Here is a 20,463-nt window from a genome sequence, read left to right on the forward strand (position 1 = left end):
CACTACGTTACCAAAAGCTTCTTACAGGTATGTGTGAAACGGAATAAAAGTGTAAGGAATAATATTAAAACTATAGGTTGAGTTAGGCATTATTAGAATACATTTTGTGTCAAAAACTCTTACTTAGTCAATGGTAGATGGACTATTGCGTTGTCGTGGTGCTAGAGCTTTAGGAGTTGAGGTCGCACAAGGAAAACACATTCCTATAGTCCGGGACGCTAACATAGAGCTATCCTGCCAATTTTTGGATAGCATTGAAATCATTCAATCGCATGTCCCAGTGATTACTGGACTTACCAAGCTTCTGTTGTCGATCTGAGTGCAACAACAACTCTTGCATTTATTTTTCTTCTTGTGCAAGTACTTTTGGTAGGTACCAATTATGCGCACATATATTGTGGAGGCGTTCTTTGTTGATATTCAATTCGTCAGATAATGCACGAACGGTTAGACGTCGATCAGTTGAAAATAGCAGTTAACAGTTAACATTAACGTCGATAGGTAAGGGGTGATAGGTGTTTTTATATTGATAGTTTTCGCCGTGGTTCACGTCCCTCTTCGAACTGTTTCGTCCAATCAAACATGGAGTTTTTAGAGACACATACTTTTAGAACGTACATTATACACGTAGATATGACAACAATCCAATTTCCCAAATGACATGAAAATCCTACTAAGAAAGCATCGCGAGCCAAAGATTTTTCTTTTGAAAATATATTTTTAAAAATCTTTATCAATACAAAAAAACACAATTCACAATTTTTCAAGCGAAATGAACTAGATTAATTATTTTGATGATTACAATATTCATATTTATACTAATAAAATGCTGACAGTTGTTTACATAATTTCATCTTGCGTTTTACTTTTTAAAATGCTCTGAATTTTTCTTCACATTACTCGCGACATGGATAATATCTATAAGTATCTGTTAAAAACGTTTTTAACACGTTAACTGCCACGGCAAAGTTCAGAATTGCATTTAAATTGACAATTTGATTTAATTACATTATATTATTAAAAACTGAAATTCTAGTGCATAGTTTTCATAAAAAGCATAAAAAACGTGTTTTTCTTTAAAAAAGTGTTACGAGTTATCTCGTAGTTGGCTTCTGTAACATAAATCACTTCGCGGAAGCCAACTACGAGTTAATTCGTACATAGAGACGATTCGACCTGTCGCTTCTATAAAGTTAAATCATATATACGCCTCCATATTCGTCAGTAGTATCTTATATATTGTCGAGTGCATTACATTTGCGTCTTTCTTGAGTGTTTTGTTTTATAATTATTGTTATAATTAAATTATCAAGAATCCAATATGGATAAGAAAAGACCACTGACTCAAGATGAAATTGAGTACTACGCAAATCTAAGAAAGACTATTAGATGGCCCAAAAAGATTTCATTACATATTATAGAGATATATACACAATGCTCACAAATTTTTTCAAAAAGTAACTTCTTCTAAATTAAAACTGATCAAGTCTAGAGAAAAACTCGTCGTCGCGTTGATTGGAGAAGAGATTCAACCAGTTTCGAAGAAAATGAAATTGCAAGAGTTTCATTATTTAGAGAGTCTACTACCTACCAAAAAAAAGCAACGTCCGACAAAGCCATGTATATGTACCCAAGCAAAAAAACGCAGAGAAACGCGTTATTTCTTTCCAGCTTGTAAAGAAAAGCCAGCCCTTTGTTTGTGTGGAAGATTGCTTTAAGAAGTTCCAAAAACAATAAAATATTATTTCATTTCGTGAATTATATTCGTTTTTCATTCGTTTTTTAATAAATTTTCTCTTCATGCAAGCCAGCATTAATTTTTTGTTCTTTTCCCAGAAGCCATCTATTGATATTAGCACTTGTATATTCCGAGTTTGGTAATTATACACTTTCGCGGTCACCTGGTTTTTTGGCTCTAGAAAATCGAAATATGGATGGATTTTAATGATCTTGGTCTCAAAATGTTCCATTTTACGGCGGATTTTTCCAAAAAAATTCGAAAATTAAAAAAAATAAATATTTTTTACAGTTTCATGACTTTAAATGCAAAAAAAAATTACTTTCTACATATAATCCTTCGTAACTGTTTCTGACGTCGTGGAATCAAATTCGTATATTTTTTTCGTAATTTTCAAAAAAAATGAATATTTTGAAAAAAAAATTTCAAAAAAGTTAATTTCATGAAACTGTGAAAAATATTTATTTATTTTGAATTTTCGTATTTTTTTATAAATCCGCCGTAAAATGGAACATTTTGAGACCAAGATCATTAAAATCCATTTTTCTATTTTCTAGAGCCAACCTAACCTAACCTAACCTAACCAAAAAACCAGGTGACCGCGAAAGTGTATAATTACCATAATTTTTTGTGAAGGATTATTTTGCAAAACCGTTTTTTTTTACGATTTAAAACAGTAAAACTATGAGAAATTTTCATTCCTGCTATTTCTACTAATTTTTTTTATAAATCCGCCGTAAAATGGAACATTTTGAGACCAAGATCATTAAAATCCATTTTTCTATTTTCTAGAGCCAACCTAACCTAACCAAAAAACCAGGTGACCCGAAAGTGTATAATTACCATAATTTTTTGTAAAGGATTATTTTGCAAAACCGTTTTTTTTACGATTTAAAACAGTAAAACTATGAGATATTTTCATTCCAGCTATTTCTACTAATTTTTTTTTAAATCCGCCGTAAAATGGAATATTTTGAGACCAAGATCATTAAAATGGCCAATAAACACCAGACGAGATAACTCGTAGTTGGCAGTCAAAACGTGTTAATTAATAAATCTTCATTATTTTACCAAATCCATAAACAACATAGTTGCTGCGAGATAATAAAAAAATGTAATACAGTCGACTCTCGTTAATTCAAAACTGCGTTAATTCGAACCTCTCTACAATTCATAGTTATCACGAGTTCCCTACAAATTTCTCAATATATTTCAAACTAATTCAATATATTTTTATGCACTTGATAATTCGAATGAAAAAATCATTGCTATATAACAAAACGACGTTTTAATTCGAACTCATAGGTGTCCAATACTCGACAATTCAAAGTACATTTTGCGACAAGTTCAAACTTGTATCAAAGTACAGGAGCCTTTGTTTTTGTTATGATTAATTTGACTATTTGACAGACACTTCTCAAGGATGGGTTTTTTCGGTTACTGTTGTACACAGATAAAAAAATTGTCTTTAACGATTCTTGAAAAGAAGAAGTTAATCGAAAAAGTAGAGGAAGTTGAGAAGGAAAGTGATGTTATAATAGAATTTAAGATTCCTCTGAGTACTTTCTCAACCATAATAAAGCACAATGAGAAAATTAATTGCTGGAGTAGAACTACTAAAGGTGTATTTCCTCGCCTGGACGAAAGCCTGGTCCTTTAACTAAGATAGTTTAGAGGACAAAAAGTCTATATTAGTCTAAACTTATTGAAGGATAAAGCAAAATAGTTCGCGTCTAGTCTAAGCACCAAAAACTTTGCAGCTAGTGAAGGGTGGCTTACAAATTTCAAAAAGAAAGATGAAGTTGTGTTTAAAAAAGTTTGTGGAAGTGTTGATGCTGCAGTTTGCTTAGATTGGCGCGGTAAATTGAAGACCTTACTTTTAAAGATGAAAAATGTCATGGGGAAAAACATAGTGAAGAGAAGTTCACAGTTTTACTTGGATATAGGATATACTGGATTGTGCTATTCTGTGAGTTGCCCTGACGTATTACTCTTTCCACAGGGATTGGTTCGATGAGCTCTCCGTCGATCTGGCTTGGATTTTGTTCGCGCTGTCTAGATTCTCTATGACTTTGATTGAGGTATGGGGTACATTTCTGTCGTAGAGTAAATGTACAACATCCTATAACTGAACCCAGTCAAATACTTTTTGTAGATCTATGAAACACATGTAGGCTGGTTTGTTGTATTCGATCGACTTCTCTGCAATCTGTCTTATAACAAACACTGCATCAGTGCATGATCTCCCCGTTCTAAATTCTTATTGTTCATCCGACAGGGATATAATACTATTTATTTTGTTTGTTATTATTTTTGTTGTTAGTTTTAATGTTGTACTCAGTAGGTTTATGGCTCTGTAATTCATAAGAACGGTGGTGCTTGTTCGCCATTCATCAGGTGTTTTGTGGTATGTCAAGATACTTCTAATCAGTTTGGTTAGTTGTTGGGTGAATTGTTGACCACCGTGCTTAAGCAGTTCATTGGTAAAAATTGTCTGGTCCAGGACTTTTTAATTGTCGGATCGCCGATTCTATCTCTCTGCTCTCTATTTGTATATCGTACACGAATGTACATCTAAACTTTTGGCATTGTTATGGGATTTACGCTATTTATATTTGTTATCAATATAGTAGAACATTAAATTCTCTACAACTTTTGTTTCAAACATTTTTTCATACGGTGAATCGTTTCTGAGATAGAGTGCCGAGCGCGCGCGGCTGGAGTTCAGAGCTTAAACATTTTAAACGAGATGTACTAAATTATTTTCTTCTTCAAATGTAATTAGCATAAACGAGAATACAATTAAAATGCAATTAAAGTCCCTAATGTCCCTTAGTGATTGTTCAATGACAGAAATAAACTACAAGTATTTTTAAATTCATAGATAAGTTCATTACTAAAAATAATATTTAAATATAATGTAATTGTTAATAAAAAATGAAAATTATTTATAATTATATATTTAGGAATATTTTATAAACTTTATAAGAGATTATTTTGAACGGAACTACCAGTTGATTTCAAACGGAATTCTAGCCGACCTCTATCTCAGAAACAATTCACCGTATGAAAAAATTTTTTAAACAAAAGTCGTAGAGAATTTAATGTTCTACAATATTGATAATAAATACAAATAGCGTAAAACCCGTAGAAAACGAGTTATTTGCAAATAATCGATTTTTTTGACATTTGATCCCCGATAATTAAAGTTGCCCACATCGAATTATATGTGAGTTTTGATAGGAGTTTTGGAATGTCAAATAAACGATTTTATAGCTGAGTATCTCGATTTTCCTAGGTGAAATACCTTAAATGACTGGTCTATTGATATATTGTATAACATTTATTGCATTTATACAGGGTGTTGATTCCATCTTTAAGATATATAGAAACATTTAGCTTCTTTGTCTTTAGCACAATATTACGTCAAGCATTTTGACATTATTTTGGTAAACAGGGTGTTTCAATAAAAGGTAATCCCTAGGATAGATATAAAACTAAAAAATTTTTTGGGTTTGCTGAGTTAAAAATTTTTCAATTTTGTATCTATCCTGTGCAATCCTGGATCCAGGAGGCTGAAACTGAAGAAGAATCAGGTTTTAAACCTACCATACAAGAAGGAAGAAGAAGAAATATCTATCCTAGCTGGGATAACCTTTTTTTGAAAAACCCTGTATATTAAAATTTCAATCCCAACAATGATATAACTAAACTATAAGGAAAATGCAGGGTATTCTAATATAACAGTATGGCCCTGCACAATGCCCTTCCAATAAGTAGCCATAAATTTGCGGCTTTGGGTGCTTTCCGAATTTTATATAAGTTTCGGTAGTAAAAGACACTTTTTAAGATCGTGAACAATTCAATATCTTAAAATAATTTTCAGTACATTCAATTTAAACAATTACATTTGAATATCTATTAGAAAAAGCATACTTCTCAGTTAATTTTTCCTTTTGATTGACAAATCACCCGGTATACTTTGTAAATATTAAAAAAAATCCCTTTGGCAAAACACGCTATCAGGTGGGGGTGTGATAGTACCAGAGGATTCGTAGACATATTATGTTCTGATGAGGACGATCCGACACGTATGTTCCCATGGCGCGAGTTCCCCCTGGTCATCACGAGACCAGGGAACCCTCTTGTACGATACTGGTACTGCCGCCCGGTACTAGTTTAGTGGTTCCGCTTCAGGCCAAACGTCACTAATTGTGTGTATTAGACTCTTACGGGTTAATCGTGTTCTTAGGTCGCTCTTTTTGGTTTTAGGAATTGTTTTCCCACAACGATACAATTTTTATCAATTATTAAATACCGTAGGGTATGATTCGGTACGAGAATTTTATTGTGATTATTTTGATGTTTATAAACTTATAGACGTTATTTAGTGGTTTTTTTTTAAGAAAATTGGTTATTGTCGTAGACAGTACAAGTTGAAATTTTTGGTATTTTCTAAATTAAGTTTATGATCAATATTTGTCTGAGGTAATTTTTGTAATTTATTATATATATATTGTAATGATACAGTATATTTAAATTCATGAATTGCCTGTATTTTTTTGTTACAAGATATATTCGCATTGGCTATCAATAATTTAAGTATAAAATTTATACATTGATAATAAAATATATTAAATATTTACTTCTATATATAATTAGATTATTTTATTATTCAAATATCAGATAAGTAAATTATTAGTTTAAATATAAATTGTCTTCCATTATTACATTATTTTAATTAAGGAATCTGATGAAACAGAAATAAATCTAAAATTAAAAAAGAGTTTATTCAAAATAAGTTGAGTTTAATGTTAAAAAATATTAATAAGAAGAGTGGTATACGTTAAATTTAGAAGTTGTAAAAATTAAGATAAGTTGGTGGTAAAATTCACAAGGATCATAGACTATGAATTAGTTAAAATAATAAATTGCGTATCAAAGGAATATTTAGAATATAGACAAATTAAGGGATTGTATAGATGAACTATTGACAGTATTCCAAAACTACTTATATTTATATAAAAAACTTGAAATTTGTTGGGATTGTGTAAATATCTATGGTTTAGACTATGTGAAAGTTACATAGGGATAGATAGAAACTTATAAATAGGAAATACAAGAGGAGGACGCTCTCTTTCTTTTTTTTTTCCTTCTGTCTTGGCTACATCTTAGACAATCTTATATAACCAAGTTGTGTAGTTTGGTCCCGGTGTGTAATTTAATCAAATTTAGCTTAACAATAATATTTATCAAAATTTAAAAAATTGTTCACAATAAGTTTAATCTAAATTTATTAATAAAATACAAATAATTTATAATTAATATTTGTTAACTCCAGAACTCAAAGGAAAACAGAGTTTCTCATGCTATCAACAGACCTTATGGAGTTAGCCGTAGTCACACTCATATTACGAAGTCTGGCTATGAAACAACGAGACTGGTTACGAAAAAGGGTTCAAAATACCTTCCTGCCCCTCACCAGATACTTTTCCATGAGTTTTTTCTATTGATCGAAGCAGTGCTGGAAGAGCTTTTGGTCAGGAGTCAGATTTTTGTCACCAATTTCGCATATACTTTTGTCTGGTGTAATTCCTCGTGTAAAATTTTTCTAACCGTTTCTTTATCGGCTTTTACAGCTTCGGCAATCATCCGGATGCTCATTTGAAGATCTGCAAGCGCAATTTGGTTGATTTTGGTCACTGTTTCCGAAGCTGCAACAGTTACAGGCAACCTGGGCGCTGGTCATTTTTAGAGCTCTCTCGGCCCTCACTGAAACGCTTATACCACTCAAAAATAAGCGCAAGAAATAGGAAATTGTCCCTATAGGTTTTTTCCAACAATTTGTAGCACTCAGTCGAAGTATTTTTCAAATGAACGGGAAATTTGAAATTGATACGTTGCTTCTGTTTTTCCTCACAAATGGTTTTCGAAACGGCAAATAAGCACGTTCGTTTTAAACCGCTACTGCACAAATAGTATAATAGTGACGGAAAGGTGTTGTGGGACGTGCATAGACAAAATATCTAGATACCCAACGCAATACTCGGTTTTCATCCCACCCATTTAGGGCTCCCTCTAGGCGCGCAGTCTCGTTATTTAATAACCAGACCTCGTATACTTATTAATAAAATTTTAATCCATACGAGGGTTATATAAAATTTGATATAATATTAAAATAAATAAATAAAATACAATATAACATTAAAATCATTACAGTACATATTTATATGTATAGTTACTAAAATAGTGGTAATTAGAACAAGATTTTCCTGGCAAACAAATGCTGGTGTACCTTCATAATTGACCTTGTGTTATTCCTTAGTGTGCGTCCACATTGGCGACACTTTGAAATATTGAAAGTTTTCACCATTAAAAAAATGGTGTCTTAAAGTTGACTGTTAAAGAGAGTTCTAAAACCATATAAAATCTCCAGGTGAGATATTTCTCATATTTTTGTTCATAAATCCGCCGTAAAAACGAGGATTTTTAAAACAATTTCATCGAAATCGGATGATTTTTCGATTTTATAGAGCCAAAAAACGAGGGAAGCGCGAAAGTATAAAATTACCATATATCAAAAGGTCTAAAAAATAAGAAATTAGAGAAATTTATAATAATTCATCGATTCATTTTTCGACCGCTCCTAGTATTCAATTTATAAAATCATTCCATGTAACTATTATACACTGTTTAACGTTTCTGTTGATTATTAATGATAATTTAACGCATAAATAATAACAATTAATTCAAATGTATATTACAACGTTGCATCCCACACTTGCACAACGTTATAAATATGACGACTTCAACAATTTAGTAGCCCATTTATGCTCCCGTCACTAGTTCTAATAAAACGCCATGTTATTTAATGTATAAAGGATTAGAACACGCGATAAGCTCTACCTATAAATTTACGGTAACAGATACCGTCCGATGTAAATACGTCCAATTACTGGACCGTTATCAAAAAAATATTTATTTCAAGATAAACAAAATTATCGATAGATTATTATCTTTTGTTTGTGATAACCTTTATAGGAAGGATTAATAAACACAACAGGATAGTTTTTGAAAGGAAAATTCAATGCTTCCAAGCATTTGGATCCGCGCATGTTTACATATAATTTAGATCGTGTATAGTGCTTTATTAGGTTATAAAATATTTTTAATTATATGCTATGGCCTAGTGAAATATACATTACACACAGGAAACAGTATGACTTTTCAACAATGGAACCTCCTACAATCATAAAATTAATGCAGAGGTCGGCATAAGTCAAGCAACGCTCTCAAAAAATTTTCATAAGTCCGGCAATGCTGATAAGTCTGCAACGTTCTCGAAAAAGATTATAACGAAGCATGTTCGCGCTTCAGACAGTAGTTCTTTGTCATGTGCTCGTCAAGTATTAATTACCGAATGTCAACAACAATTTCCGAACTCGCCGCTACCAAATTGTTCAACAGTGTAAAAGACATAACCAGAAATTCTTAAAAACAGGCTCTGTTACCGACGCGCCTCGTTTTGGACGACCGATATCTGTAACAACTAACAAAAATATGGAAACAGTGGCACTGGCGTTAATTGAGCAAGCGAATCGATCTGCAGTGCGGCTATCGAGAGAACTTCAAATATCAAATCGCTTTTTATGAGTAATGCTGAAACGCGTGCACATTCGAGTTAACACCCGCGTCTCCTCCACGCAGTGGTACCTCGGATGAAGTCAGAATGATCCGCAGTTCCAGCATTTCATTTTGTGGTCAGATATAGCAACCTTGAAACTGAACAGCACTGTCAATCGGCATAACTGCGTGTACTGGAACGACCAGAAATAATCCTGTCTTGGGTGTGTGTGTGGGCAGACCAAAGTTCGAAATGCTTGAAGATTTACTTGGGAATATGGACAAGAATCCAGCTCGAACAACCGTTATTTCAATAATTATTTTGGAAAATGTATAGGCAGACGAGGTTTTGTTTATCGGCCCGCACGGTCGTGTGACCTGACACCTTGTGATTTTTCCTTCCCTGATATCTGATAAAATTGTGAAATCTACTCTATACACATAAACACGGGTAAATCATTAATTTTAGAATATTTTATTATACAAAGGAGTCCCGATAATCCGAAATGATTGGGACCGGAACCATTTCGGATTAAACGGATACGAAATACAACGTATAAATCACAGTTTATTTTATTAAATCTTAAACTAACCAATTGTGTGTATAAAGTGCGTATTTTTTATAACAAGAAAGCGAAAGTTTTTAAACGTAGCAGGAATAATACTGTAAACTAAAAATAAAAGTAATTTTCTACTTTTAGGGTATCACATTCAAAATACAGTACAGTTCATACCAATTTCGTACTGTAGCAGCTATTAAATTTATCTGATATCACTGAATAGTATTAATATGCCTTTCCTTAAATTATTTTCTACAAATTTCCAAGCATATTTAATTTAATCGTGTATGTTGTAAAACGCTTATATGGTACAGCACAGTATGTGTAAAACAATTACATTATCGTTTGTTTGGCTATTTCCTGCATCCTATCTGCAATCTGTGTCAATGTTTGTTATTTTTTCTGTCGTTTCTTTAGTTTTAGACACTGTGAATGTAGTGAAATGGCTTCGAAACGGAAACATACTTCGTACATTACAAGACAAACTTGAAGTGTTAAAACGCTTGGTCAATAGTGGGGTGCCTCAAAATTGGCTGTTGGGTTTGGAGTGAGGAATTCCACAATCACTGACTGGAAGAAAAACCGATCAAAAATAGAACAGTTTTGTATTTCTTCAACATGTATGTGTATTGAAACTCGTCATATAGTAAAAACTACAGCATTGGAGAAACTTGACAGTCGTCTGTTTGTTTGGTTTCCTAAAGATAGAGAAAAAAGTACCCCGATTAGTGCGCCCATTATCTACAATTGAATCAATTCATGAAAGAATAAACAAATAAATAATGCTGATGAAACTGTCCTTAACTTTAAAGCATTGCCACAAAAAAGCTTGGCTGCTAAACAAGAACAAAGTGCAGAAGGTTTCAAAATAAGCAAGGAAAGATTAACGCTTTTAGCCTGTAGTGATGCTGCAGGAAATCATAATTTTCCTGTTATGGTTATCGGAAAATCAGCAAAACAAAGGGCATTCAAGAACCTAAATGTCAATTAACCTGTCATTTATAAAAAGTGAAAAAATGCATGGATAATCTCAGAGCTATTTAAGATTTGGTTTCATACCAAATTTGTTTCCGAAGGCACTCGTTTTTGTAAAGAAATTGACCTCCCTATTCATGCTTTTCTTTTCTCAATAATGCCACTTCACATCCCTCGGCTGACGAGTTAGTTATCCTGCCACCCAACGTGACTGTGATATCTTAAGCTCTCGTGCAAGGAAAAGTTATTGAGACTAATAGATGAAGATGATGATGATACAAATTGAAAAAATTCTGGAAAAACTTTGGACAAGCCTAACTTTTGAAGAAACCCCATATCAACAAGCACACAGAAACAATGTTGTACAAGAGATATTACAAAATATTCCTGGCTTTGCGGCCGCTAATGAAAATGATATGGAAGAGTGGCTACAAGCTGACGATAAAGATAATGAAAGTTTAAATGATCAGCATATTGTTGATATGGTTCTTAAAGAACCAGACAACTTGTCAGATAAGAGTGAAAGTGAAGCTGACGACGATAGTGAGCGTTCCACACGGACGTCGCGTATTGTCTTCGTCTCTTCGTCAAAAAACTGTAACGGACTTTTTTAAACCAGTATAGTTTAGATTATTGTTCTGTTTTGTTCACTATACTTTATTATATTCGAAAAATACTCCAACTTTATTAATTCACTAATTAATTTTATTCTTTCTCCATTTTTTCATTCTTAAAAACATCCTTATAAAGGTTTGGGATTAAACGACCTTTCGGATTATTGGGACTCCAATGTATTATGTTGCAAAACGGTTTTAAAGACTCAAACTTCTTTTGAAGCTTATGCAAAATTTTAGTTCGCACAAAAGTAGTACAGAAGAGAATTACGAAATAAAGGAAATTGAAAAAGTTTTTGAAGCGCATTTGAATATTACATATACTTTCACTATGAAAAAATGTAAATTTCATCATTTTGAATTTCAAATTACATTCATAATTACAATTATTTAATGTGCATCACATGACATGGACAGGTATGCAAATAAACGATGCAATCCTTAAAAGAGCAAAACGGTTCGTGAGTTGGTGGATAATATTAAATGCAAGGAAATAGCTTATTTGGGACACATAATGCGTGGTAGCCAGTCGTAGAGGAACTGAAAGGAAACAAGCCCCTTGGTTGTATAATATTAGAGAATGTACTGGGATAAGAGAAGCAGGACAGTTATTTAGACTAAAGACTAAAAAGTTTTGCCTTGCTGATCGCCAACGTCAAGAAGACTTGTTACAGCACGCTAAGAAGTAGAATCATCACATGAATCACACGTTCCTCAAATTATTCGGTGCTACAGTGGAATTTTTTGATGTTGAAATTATATTTCTTCCTGCCATCACAACTCCCGTGGATATACCTACTAGGTTACAAATCTGGTATTATTTCAACAAACCCTTCAGCGACTGTTGATGGTTGAAGTTCTTTAAAAAACTTGATGTATATTTTATTTTGAAGATTTTTAGTTATTAATTTTATTACCAAAATTGGCAAAAATCAAAATTCGAATTAATTGAATTTTATTTTAAGTTATTAGCCTTTTTCTAAATTTTCATCTCGTGATTTTTTGTTTAATTAATGCATTTATCATTACTTCAAACCAGTATCGGTTATAACTCTATAATTTTCAAATCAATATATTCCGAAAACGGTATACAGTATCGAGTTTTATCAAGAGTACATTTTTGGTGTAAAATTAAATGATGTTTAAGCAGAAATTTCGCTTAATAAATCTAATATTGAAAAAGTTGTGTTCAATACTACTTGATACGAACCGTGTAACTAGCGCCCTCTATGAGAGACAAACATAAAAACAAATTCATTGGATGTATCAGCTTCCAAAACATATTCGTATATAATTTCAATCCAATGTTGTCAGTAGTTGCGACAAAATCGTAAAAAACGTGTAAAATTTTTTACTGGGCAAACCCCAAATATTTTTCAATTTTCTATCTATCCTGGACACGAGATCACCTTTTTGGGAACACCCTGTATATGTTTCAAACCATAATTAATACTAATTTATAACATTTGGTTTGATAAAAGTTGAAATAACCTCCGTTTACGTTTGTATCTTTTATTTTTTAAAAGAAGCAGGTAAGTTGGTGGTTGGGGCATGTATGGAGAGGAAGAACAAAATCTATATTATCCAATATGATGCAATGAGATCTCGGTGGTGGAAAAAGACGCGGCAGACCGAGGAAAAAATGGTTAAAAGAAATGGGGATGACCCAAGCAGAGTAGGAGCTAAAAACTGGTGGGGAAAGATAGGAAATAGGAAGTTGCGAAAAGGAAATATGATAAGAAAGAGAAGCTTTTGCAATCTTCATAAAATAAAAAACTAGTCATAATAAGTTGCGACTTGTTTAAATCGAAGCATAGGGATTTTGGTTCTAAGATGTAAAAGAATCTACTAATTCATCACCACACAGTCTATTAGAACGTAAACTCCTAATGAAATAGGGGGATATATTTCGTGTTCAAAGTTCGACAATTTTGTGATTAGTCTAAAATTTAGGAAAATTATATCTACGCAATCCAGCTGAACACACTGTATACTCGAATCATTACACCAACACTACCAGATGGACGTTTCGATAACAAGTAAAATGTAAATAATTTACCACCGATTTGTGGATAGATATACGTTGTAATGTACCCTGAAAATTGGAATTAACCTTTAAAATTTCATACTAGAGGTTTATAATTTTACATAAAGAATTTAAGATGCAATTCGAACCGTATGAAAAGTGAAAATATAAAATCTCAATTTAAAAATTTATTACGAAATTAGACAAAACTCATTTCCTTTTCGGACGTCAGTTTGTGATTGTCTCCTTTTTGAAGATTTGAGACTAAATTTAGTAGTCGTATTACCAAAAGCATTTAATACATTTTCGATAGTTTCATTTTCTGTTTTTTCGGTAATATCATCCCCACTCGTTACATCTTCTTGTGCCAAAGTTTCATTGTCGGTAGATTTTTCCGATAAAATATTTTTCAGTTCAGCTTTTTCCATTTGTATCTCTAATATATTTTTTTGGAGTTGGCAATATTCATCTGCTATTTCTTTCCTGGAACGCTCGAGAACGTATTGCAATTGGCTCAATAAAACCGAACGTTCTTGTTCTAAATCTAAGATTTTAACGTGTAGATTTTCGTATTCTTTTTGAGTTGCATCATCAATAGTGTTGTTTAGAGTATTCTCAAGCTCTGTTTTGCTTGTAATCGGTTCTCTAATGCTGTTCGGAGCAGCTATATCGTCTATGGCATTGAGAAGTTCAGTTTTCTTGCGTTCTAGTTTATAAACTTTTTGTTGTAGCTGGTATCTTTGTTCCATTAAATTTATATTTGCATTTTCATCCAGAAAATTGTCGAGTAACAAGATATTTTTCAAGTGATCCGCATTTGAATTGGATTGTGTTAATAAAAACTTGAATTCGCTGTGTTCAAGTTTCAGTTGAGTCAAATCCCTTCTGTTTTTTTCTGTTTCTAATAAAAGAGTATTGACTTTATTTTTTAAATCGGTATTTTCTGTTCTCAAATGATTGATGTGGTTCATGATATCTTCTTTCTCGGATTCTTTCAAGCTCATCAGATCATCTTGTAGCTGAGTTTTTTCTGCGTTTATCAGTTTGATAGTTTCAGATAAAAATTCTTTCTCGTTATTCTGAAGTTGAGTCTGAGATATATTTTGTTTAGTCATCTCCATCGCTGAGTCCAATAAATTTTTAAAACGATTATTTTGATTTTCCAACAAATTGATTCGTTGCGTTAATTTATTTATTTCGTTTTCAATTTCCATTTTCTTTATTAAAATAGTTAGATAAATGGAGGCAAAAAGACGTTTGAAGTATGTATGTCAAAAAAAACAAATTGTCAAACATTCTGAATAGACATAAACACAGAATATGATCGCTAATACTGTATACAATTATCGAATGTGAGATTGGTATCAGATGATTGGACATTACCCAGCTTTTGACGGTATCTTCACACTCTGATGATGCCGAACACACGTTCTTCGTGACTGTCGCCAGCATAAATCCTGACAATATCGTCCAGGTGATGCTGCACGAGGTATAATTTTGGCACCGGGTTGCTACCTGTACAGAGAGAATTCTTAGACAAAAGAATGTAGAAGGCTGCTGTTTCTATGATGACATCATAGAAACTTAACAAATGAAACATCATACACGGACGCACCCACCAACCAGATGGCGGTTTAGTATCTTTTTTCTTCAACGCCCTTTATCTTGAATACGGATGGCGCTATGAAAATTTTTTACCAAGCAAACCCCAAATATTTTTTAGTTTTTTATATATCCTATAGATGGGATTACCTTTACTGAAATTGGTACATATGTGCTGAAGGCAGCGAATTTAAAGGGGTTTTTAATTTATTTTGTGTATTTCTAATTATTGATGCTGCCAATAGGATCGCGACGCCGCGTGCTGTTATAAAACATTTTTAAACGACACCATCTGAAAGTTGTTCGTTCTGTATGCATTTACATACCTAAAGTTGCGTTTTGAGTGTTCCATGTAGTGAAAGTGACAGTTCCGTACTGCAAAACACTTTCGGGACGTTTTGGAGTATACAATTTTAACTTCCTTAACTGTTATTCTAGCCACTTGAATGTTGACAGTTGACATTTAGTAGAGATATAAATATTCCATCTGCATCCAATCCAATAAATATTAATAATTGTTCTGGAGGTACAATCAAAATTACTTTTTGCAAATAATTAATAAATTAATATTGACATCGCAAATATCATTAAGTACATTATATTGTTCAATAAATAAAATGTTTATAATTCTCTATTATTTATTTTCTTTCCTCGGCGTAATTGAAAAAGTTTTGGATCTTATGCGTCGTCTAAAAAATGTTGTGTGCGCCGCGGTTGAAATACTACTTTGTTGGACTCAGACTCGTCCAACAAAGTAGCACTTTCAGTTCTTGGCATATAAATAACGATTGAGTTGATAAAACAGTTAAAAACGTCATATTCAATTGACGTTTAAAGACAATAATTATTCAGGATGACATACGTTACAATTCCTTCAAAATTAATTTGATTTACAAAATAATACCTTCCATAAAAATTGTTCATTCAACATAGAAAAAATTATTCATGTAGTTATGGCGGATCGACAACAAAATCCAGGAATATTGAAACATATTAAACACTTGGAAAATCAAAATCACAAGCTGAGAAGGTTATTGATATCCACTTTAGACGTAGCGGATCAGAACGTTGCCAGCGCTTCGTTGTTACAAGAAAAAACTAAATCTTTGGAGGGTACCGTATGTGATCTGGAAAGGACCAAGAACGATCTAGAAACACTTTTAGCTACTGCATTAATGAGTGATGAAGAGAATATTAAATTGACATTATTGAAATTAGAAAGCGAACATATACAATTAAGATCAAAACTTGACGAAACGGGCAAGAAAATTAACAACAACAATGAAGAAACACACATGTCACAATCGGAAGGTACTGAACTAGAAAATACTATTCTAGAACTACAAGCAACAAAACAATCTCTTCAAGAACGTATAAAATTAATTGAAGGTAAAGAATCTATTTTGACTGCTATAAGTAGTAAATTAAAAGCTCAACTATCAGAAATTGAAGAAAAAGAAGCACAAATGCAATACGGTAAAATCGAAGATTCGGAAAAAAAAATAGCAGTAAACGATAAGTCCAAAAACCAACAAGATACAGACTCATTATTAGCAAAAGAAAAAGAAATATTGATAGCTTTTCCACAAATAGAGACAGCATTAACCGAAGAAACGAAATATTCCCATCTTGATAAGAAAATAATCGAATTAGAAAAAGCGAAAATGAAATTATACAACGATTTAGAAGAAACTATTCAGAATTCTTCCAACGAAATCGATGAAATCCGATCGGAATTATCAGACCCAGAAATTAAAAAATTAATACATGAAATTGATATTCAGAAAACAGTATTGATGTATAATTTAAAATTGGCAAAATTACAAGACGAAACAACTATTCCCAAAATATCTTCTGCTCCCAATTTTCCAGTTACGGAAGAGCTGCCACCAAATCCTAACACATCAATGTCTTATAATGAAAAACAAGAAGGTGATAGCAGAGAAACTAAAATGGAAAATTTGACTAAATCATTAGAAATGAAAATTGCCGACTTGACTAAGAATTTAAATAACGATTGGTATATTAATTCAGAAAAAAGAAACGAAACAAAATCTAAAAATACGCAAGAAGAATTAGATCAAATAGTTTCGAAATTAGAAAACGAAAGGTCGAATCTACTACAACAACTTCACTCAGTATCGGCTAATAGTGCTCAACAATTTCTTCAAACGCAAAGTGAATTACATGGCACTTTCATGCGAGAAGTATCTTCCGAAACGTTCATCGAAGGCAACAAATTCGACGATGCTACTAATGAACTTTACGCCACCGAAGAGGCGAGATTGGAACAGAGGATAAAAGAACTCGAAGCAGACAACGATAGAATCAAGATGGAATTAAATAATATTATAATGGAAATCGAAAAAGATCGGTCCGTTCTTCAACCTGAAATGCCTGAACTTCTTAAACAGGGAATCGCTAAACTGGAAAATGATACAATTCAAGTTGATAACAAATAACAAATGATTGAGACATTCGGTATATTATTGTTTGTGAATCTGAATAAATGATTTTTTTTTTAATATCTTTCTTTCACTGTTGTGACATTTCTAAAAATGGTAGCGTACACACATACAATGTGTCGTCACGTTGGAATCCACAAATCCACGTACAGGCGCTTCTGACTTGACAGTTGTAGAGATATTGATGTGACATCATTTGTTTACTGAACTTTACTCAACCTTGACAGTCGACATCGTCGCTCGCGTCAATGTTTGTTATTAGTGCTCAGTGCTAATTCTAGTTGTATGGTAGAAATATGTTATGGAGTTTTGTTGATTTCACATTCTAATCATATTTTTACGTTTCACATACGTTCTGCTTTCTAATTGAGTAGGCCTGTTCTATTTTGAAACCATTGTCTGTAAAGGCAGAGCTCCTAACCAGAAACTTTTTCCTTACTTATTGAGAATTGATCAAATTGACAGCTGAGCCGACCTATCCCAACCTTGACCCTATCCTTACCTCCTTATTTTATATAGAGTCAAAGTTGGTAGCCATGTTCATGTCAATTTTTAATTTAGTTAAGTTGGCAGGCTATAAGCACTTTTTGATATGTTCAAGTGACAGTAAAAAGCGAAATGAAATGTTGACAGGAAAACGTGCTCCAATTTGTAATTTCAAGAATTGTTAAGTATTGAGTAACAATCCGACGATTGTTTACCAAGAGTTTTGTTAATCAAAAGGTAAATTTTGACACTCTGTTCAATAAACTGAACATTTTCTCAAACTTTGGACTTCATCATTTCTCAACAAAGAACCCAAACCCACTGAAAATAAAAACATGCTCAATGCTATTTCTAGTTGTATTGTAGAAATAAGTTATGGCGTTTTGTTGATTTTACATTCTAATTATATTTTTATATTTTACATGCGTTCTGCATTCTAAGTCCTGTTCAATTTTAAAACCATTATCTGTGAAGGCAGAGCTCCAAACCTGAAACTTTTTCCGTACTAATCATGTTATTATGTTGAAGTTTGGCCTAAAATTAATACGATTTAAGCTTAAATTTTCTTAGTATCTTTTGTTGTTTTGTATAATATAATTGTTTTAACTATTTTGGAGAATTGCTATAGCTTAGTGCACATTATTTATATTTCTAAATGTTGTTGATGTCGATCTCTTCTGTTTTCAAATTAGTTTTTTTTTAAATTTTTTAAAAGAAAGATAAATATTAACGTTTCGGCTAATTTCAAGTCTCAAAATATGATTTTGACACTGGTAATTTGCGTATTTATATTAATCAATAGATCACCTACATCATAATTATTAAAATAAGAATAAAATCAAACTAGAACTTTATTCTAATAAGAAAAATTAATTTTTCCTTAGTTCTTACATCTCAAATATTTAATTATTTGTAGTTTTATTAGAATTTAGAAATTAAAAGATATATTTCACTTAAATTATTTAGATCCTTTTTATCATTTATAGCTTTTTCGTTCTTATGAATGTGAACCATTTCTAAAAATTCTCTTCGTATTAGATTCCCCTTTTTTGAATTTTTGAATCTTTATAGTGCAGTTTTATTTTTTAATCGTATTGATGACCTCTTAATCTATTTTCAAAGTACTGAGATGTTTGCCCTATGTAGCGAGCGTCACAATTAGTACAAGACACTTGATATATAATATTACTTCTTTTGTTTTGTTGGTGTTTTAGATTTTATTTTAGTGAAATATTTGAATAACGTATTATGTCCTTTATGACTTATACTAATACCATATTTATTGAAATAATTCGATAATTGTTGGGAAAGTCCTTGTACATATGGTAAGGAAAAATGTTTTATGTTTTGATATTTCGTTTCTGTTTTTGAATGATTCTAGTGATTTCTCCGGATAATTATTTTCTTTCATTATTATTTTGTTATGGTTGAATTGAAATAACATGAGGTTTAAATATACACAAATGAAGACTACGAAATAGTATATTACACACCGAGGTGGGAAGAATTTGGTTACTGTCGAGAGATTAGATACAGTTAACCAAAACGCGAAGCGTCGATCTCGAGACAAAAATGAAACTTCCTACCGAGGTTTGTATGTTATTTTATTTACAATCATCATATTTCGATCAAAATTGAGGGCGTATGTAATATGACCTTTCTAACCTTTAATGACGTTAGTACTGACAGCATTGCATATATGGTTGTAAATAAACATAACATTACTTAAGAAATTTGATTGTATTTGATTGTAAAATTTTTCCAGCATCTGACAACTCTTGAACCAAAGTTACTTTGTATAGATGGAATTTATTATCACTTATCATTTCAGATGTTTGCGATGTATCAAGTTCCCTGGATATTTGTCTAGTACTCAAATGTGTCTTCTAACAGGAAACAAACATCTAAAGATTTGTCTTCAGTTGTTTTAGGTTTTCTGCGCCCGGATTTGGATAAATCTTTTACTGAACCAGTTTCGTTAAACTTTTTCATTAATTTACTGACAGTAGATCCTATGGGATTTCGGTTAGGATATAAATTATTAAAGATATTACACGTTTCTTGTTGAATTATGACATTTAGGTATAGGAAACATCAGATGAAAAATAATAAGTATTTCTTATGGATTTTTAAAGCGAAATATATACAGGGTGATCTATTTGAAATAACACTCTCATTATTTGTCCGGAAAAGGTAAGATCTGACAACAATGTAGATAACACCATAATATCGATCGTATCACAAGACTCTTGTAGCCGTTTCCGAGATATTTGAGGCGTTTCATACATAAAATTCACTCTGTATAAGGTTTCCTTATTTATTTGAGATCATATTTGCTGATAGAATTCCTGAAGACATTTATAATTATAACTAA

The 20,463-nt window shown here is 32.1% G+C and overlaps 1 protein-coding gene across 1 annotated transcript in view; it reads left to right on the plus strand.

Annotated features, from left to right (window-relative positions):
* Window positions 1-20,463, plus strand: part of LOC130449456 (BTB/POZ domain-containing protein Tiwaz) — a 74,126-nt gene that overhangs the window by 41,950 nt on the left and 11,713 nt on the right. The gene's annotated exons all lie outside the window — the stretch shown is intronic.

This window comes from Diorhabda sublineata, chromosome 10, assembly GCF_026230105.1.
Source record: "Diorhabda sublineata isolate icDioSubl1.1 chromosome 10, icDioSubl1.1, whole genome shotgun sequence".
Taxonomy (NCBI): Eukaryota; Metazoa; Arthropoda; class Insecta; order Coleoptera; family Chrysomelidae; genus Diorhabda; species Diorhabda sublineata.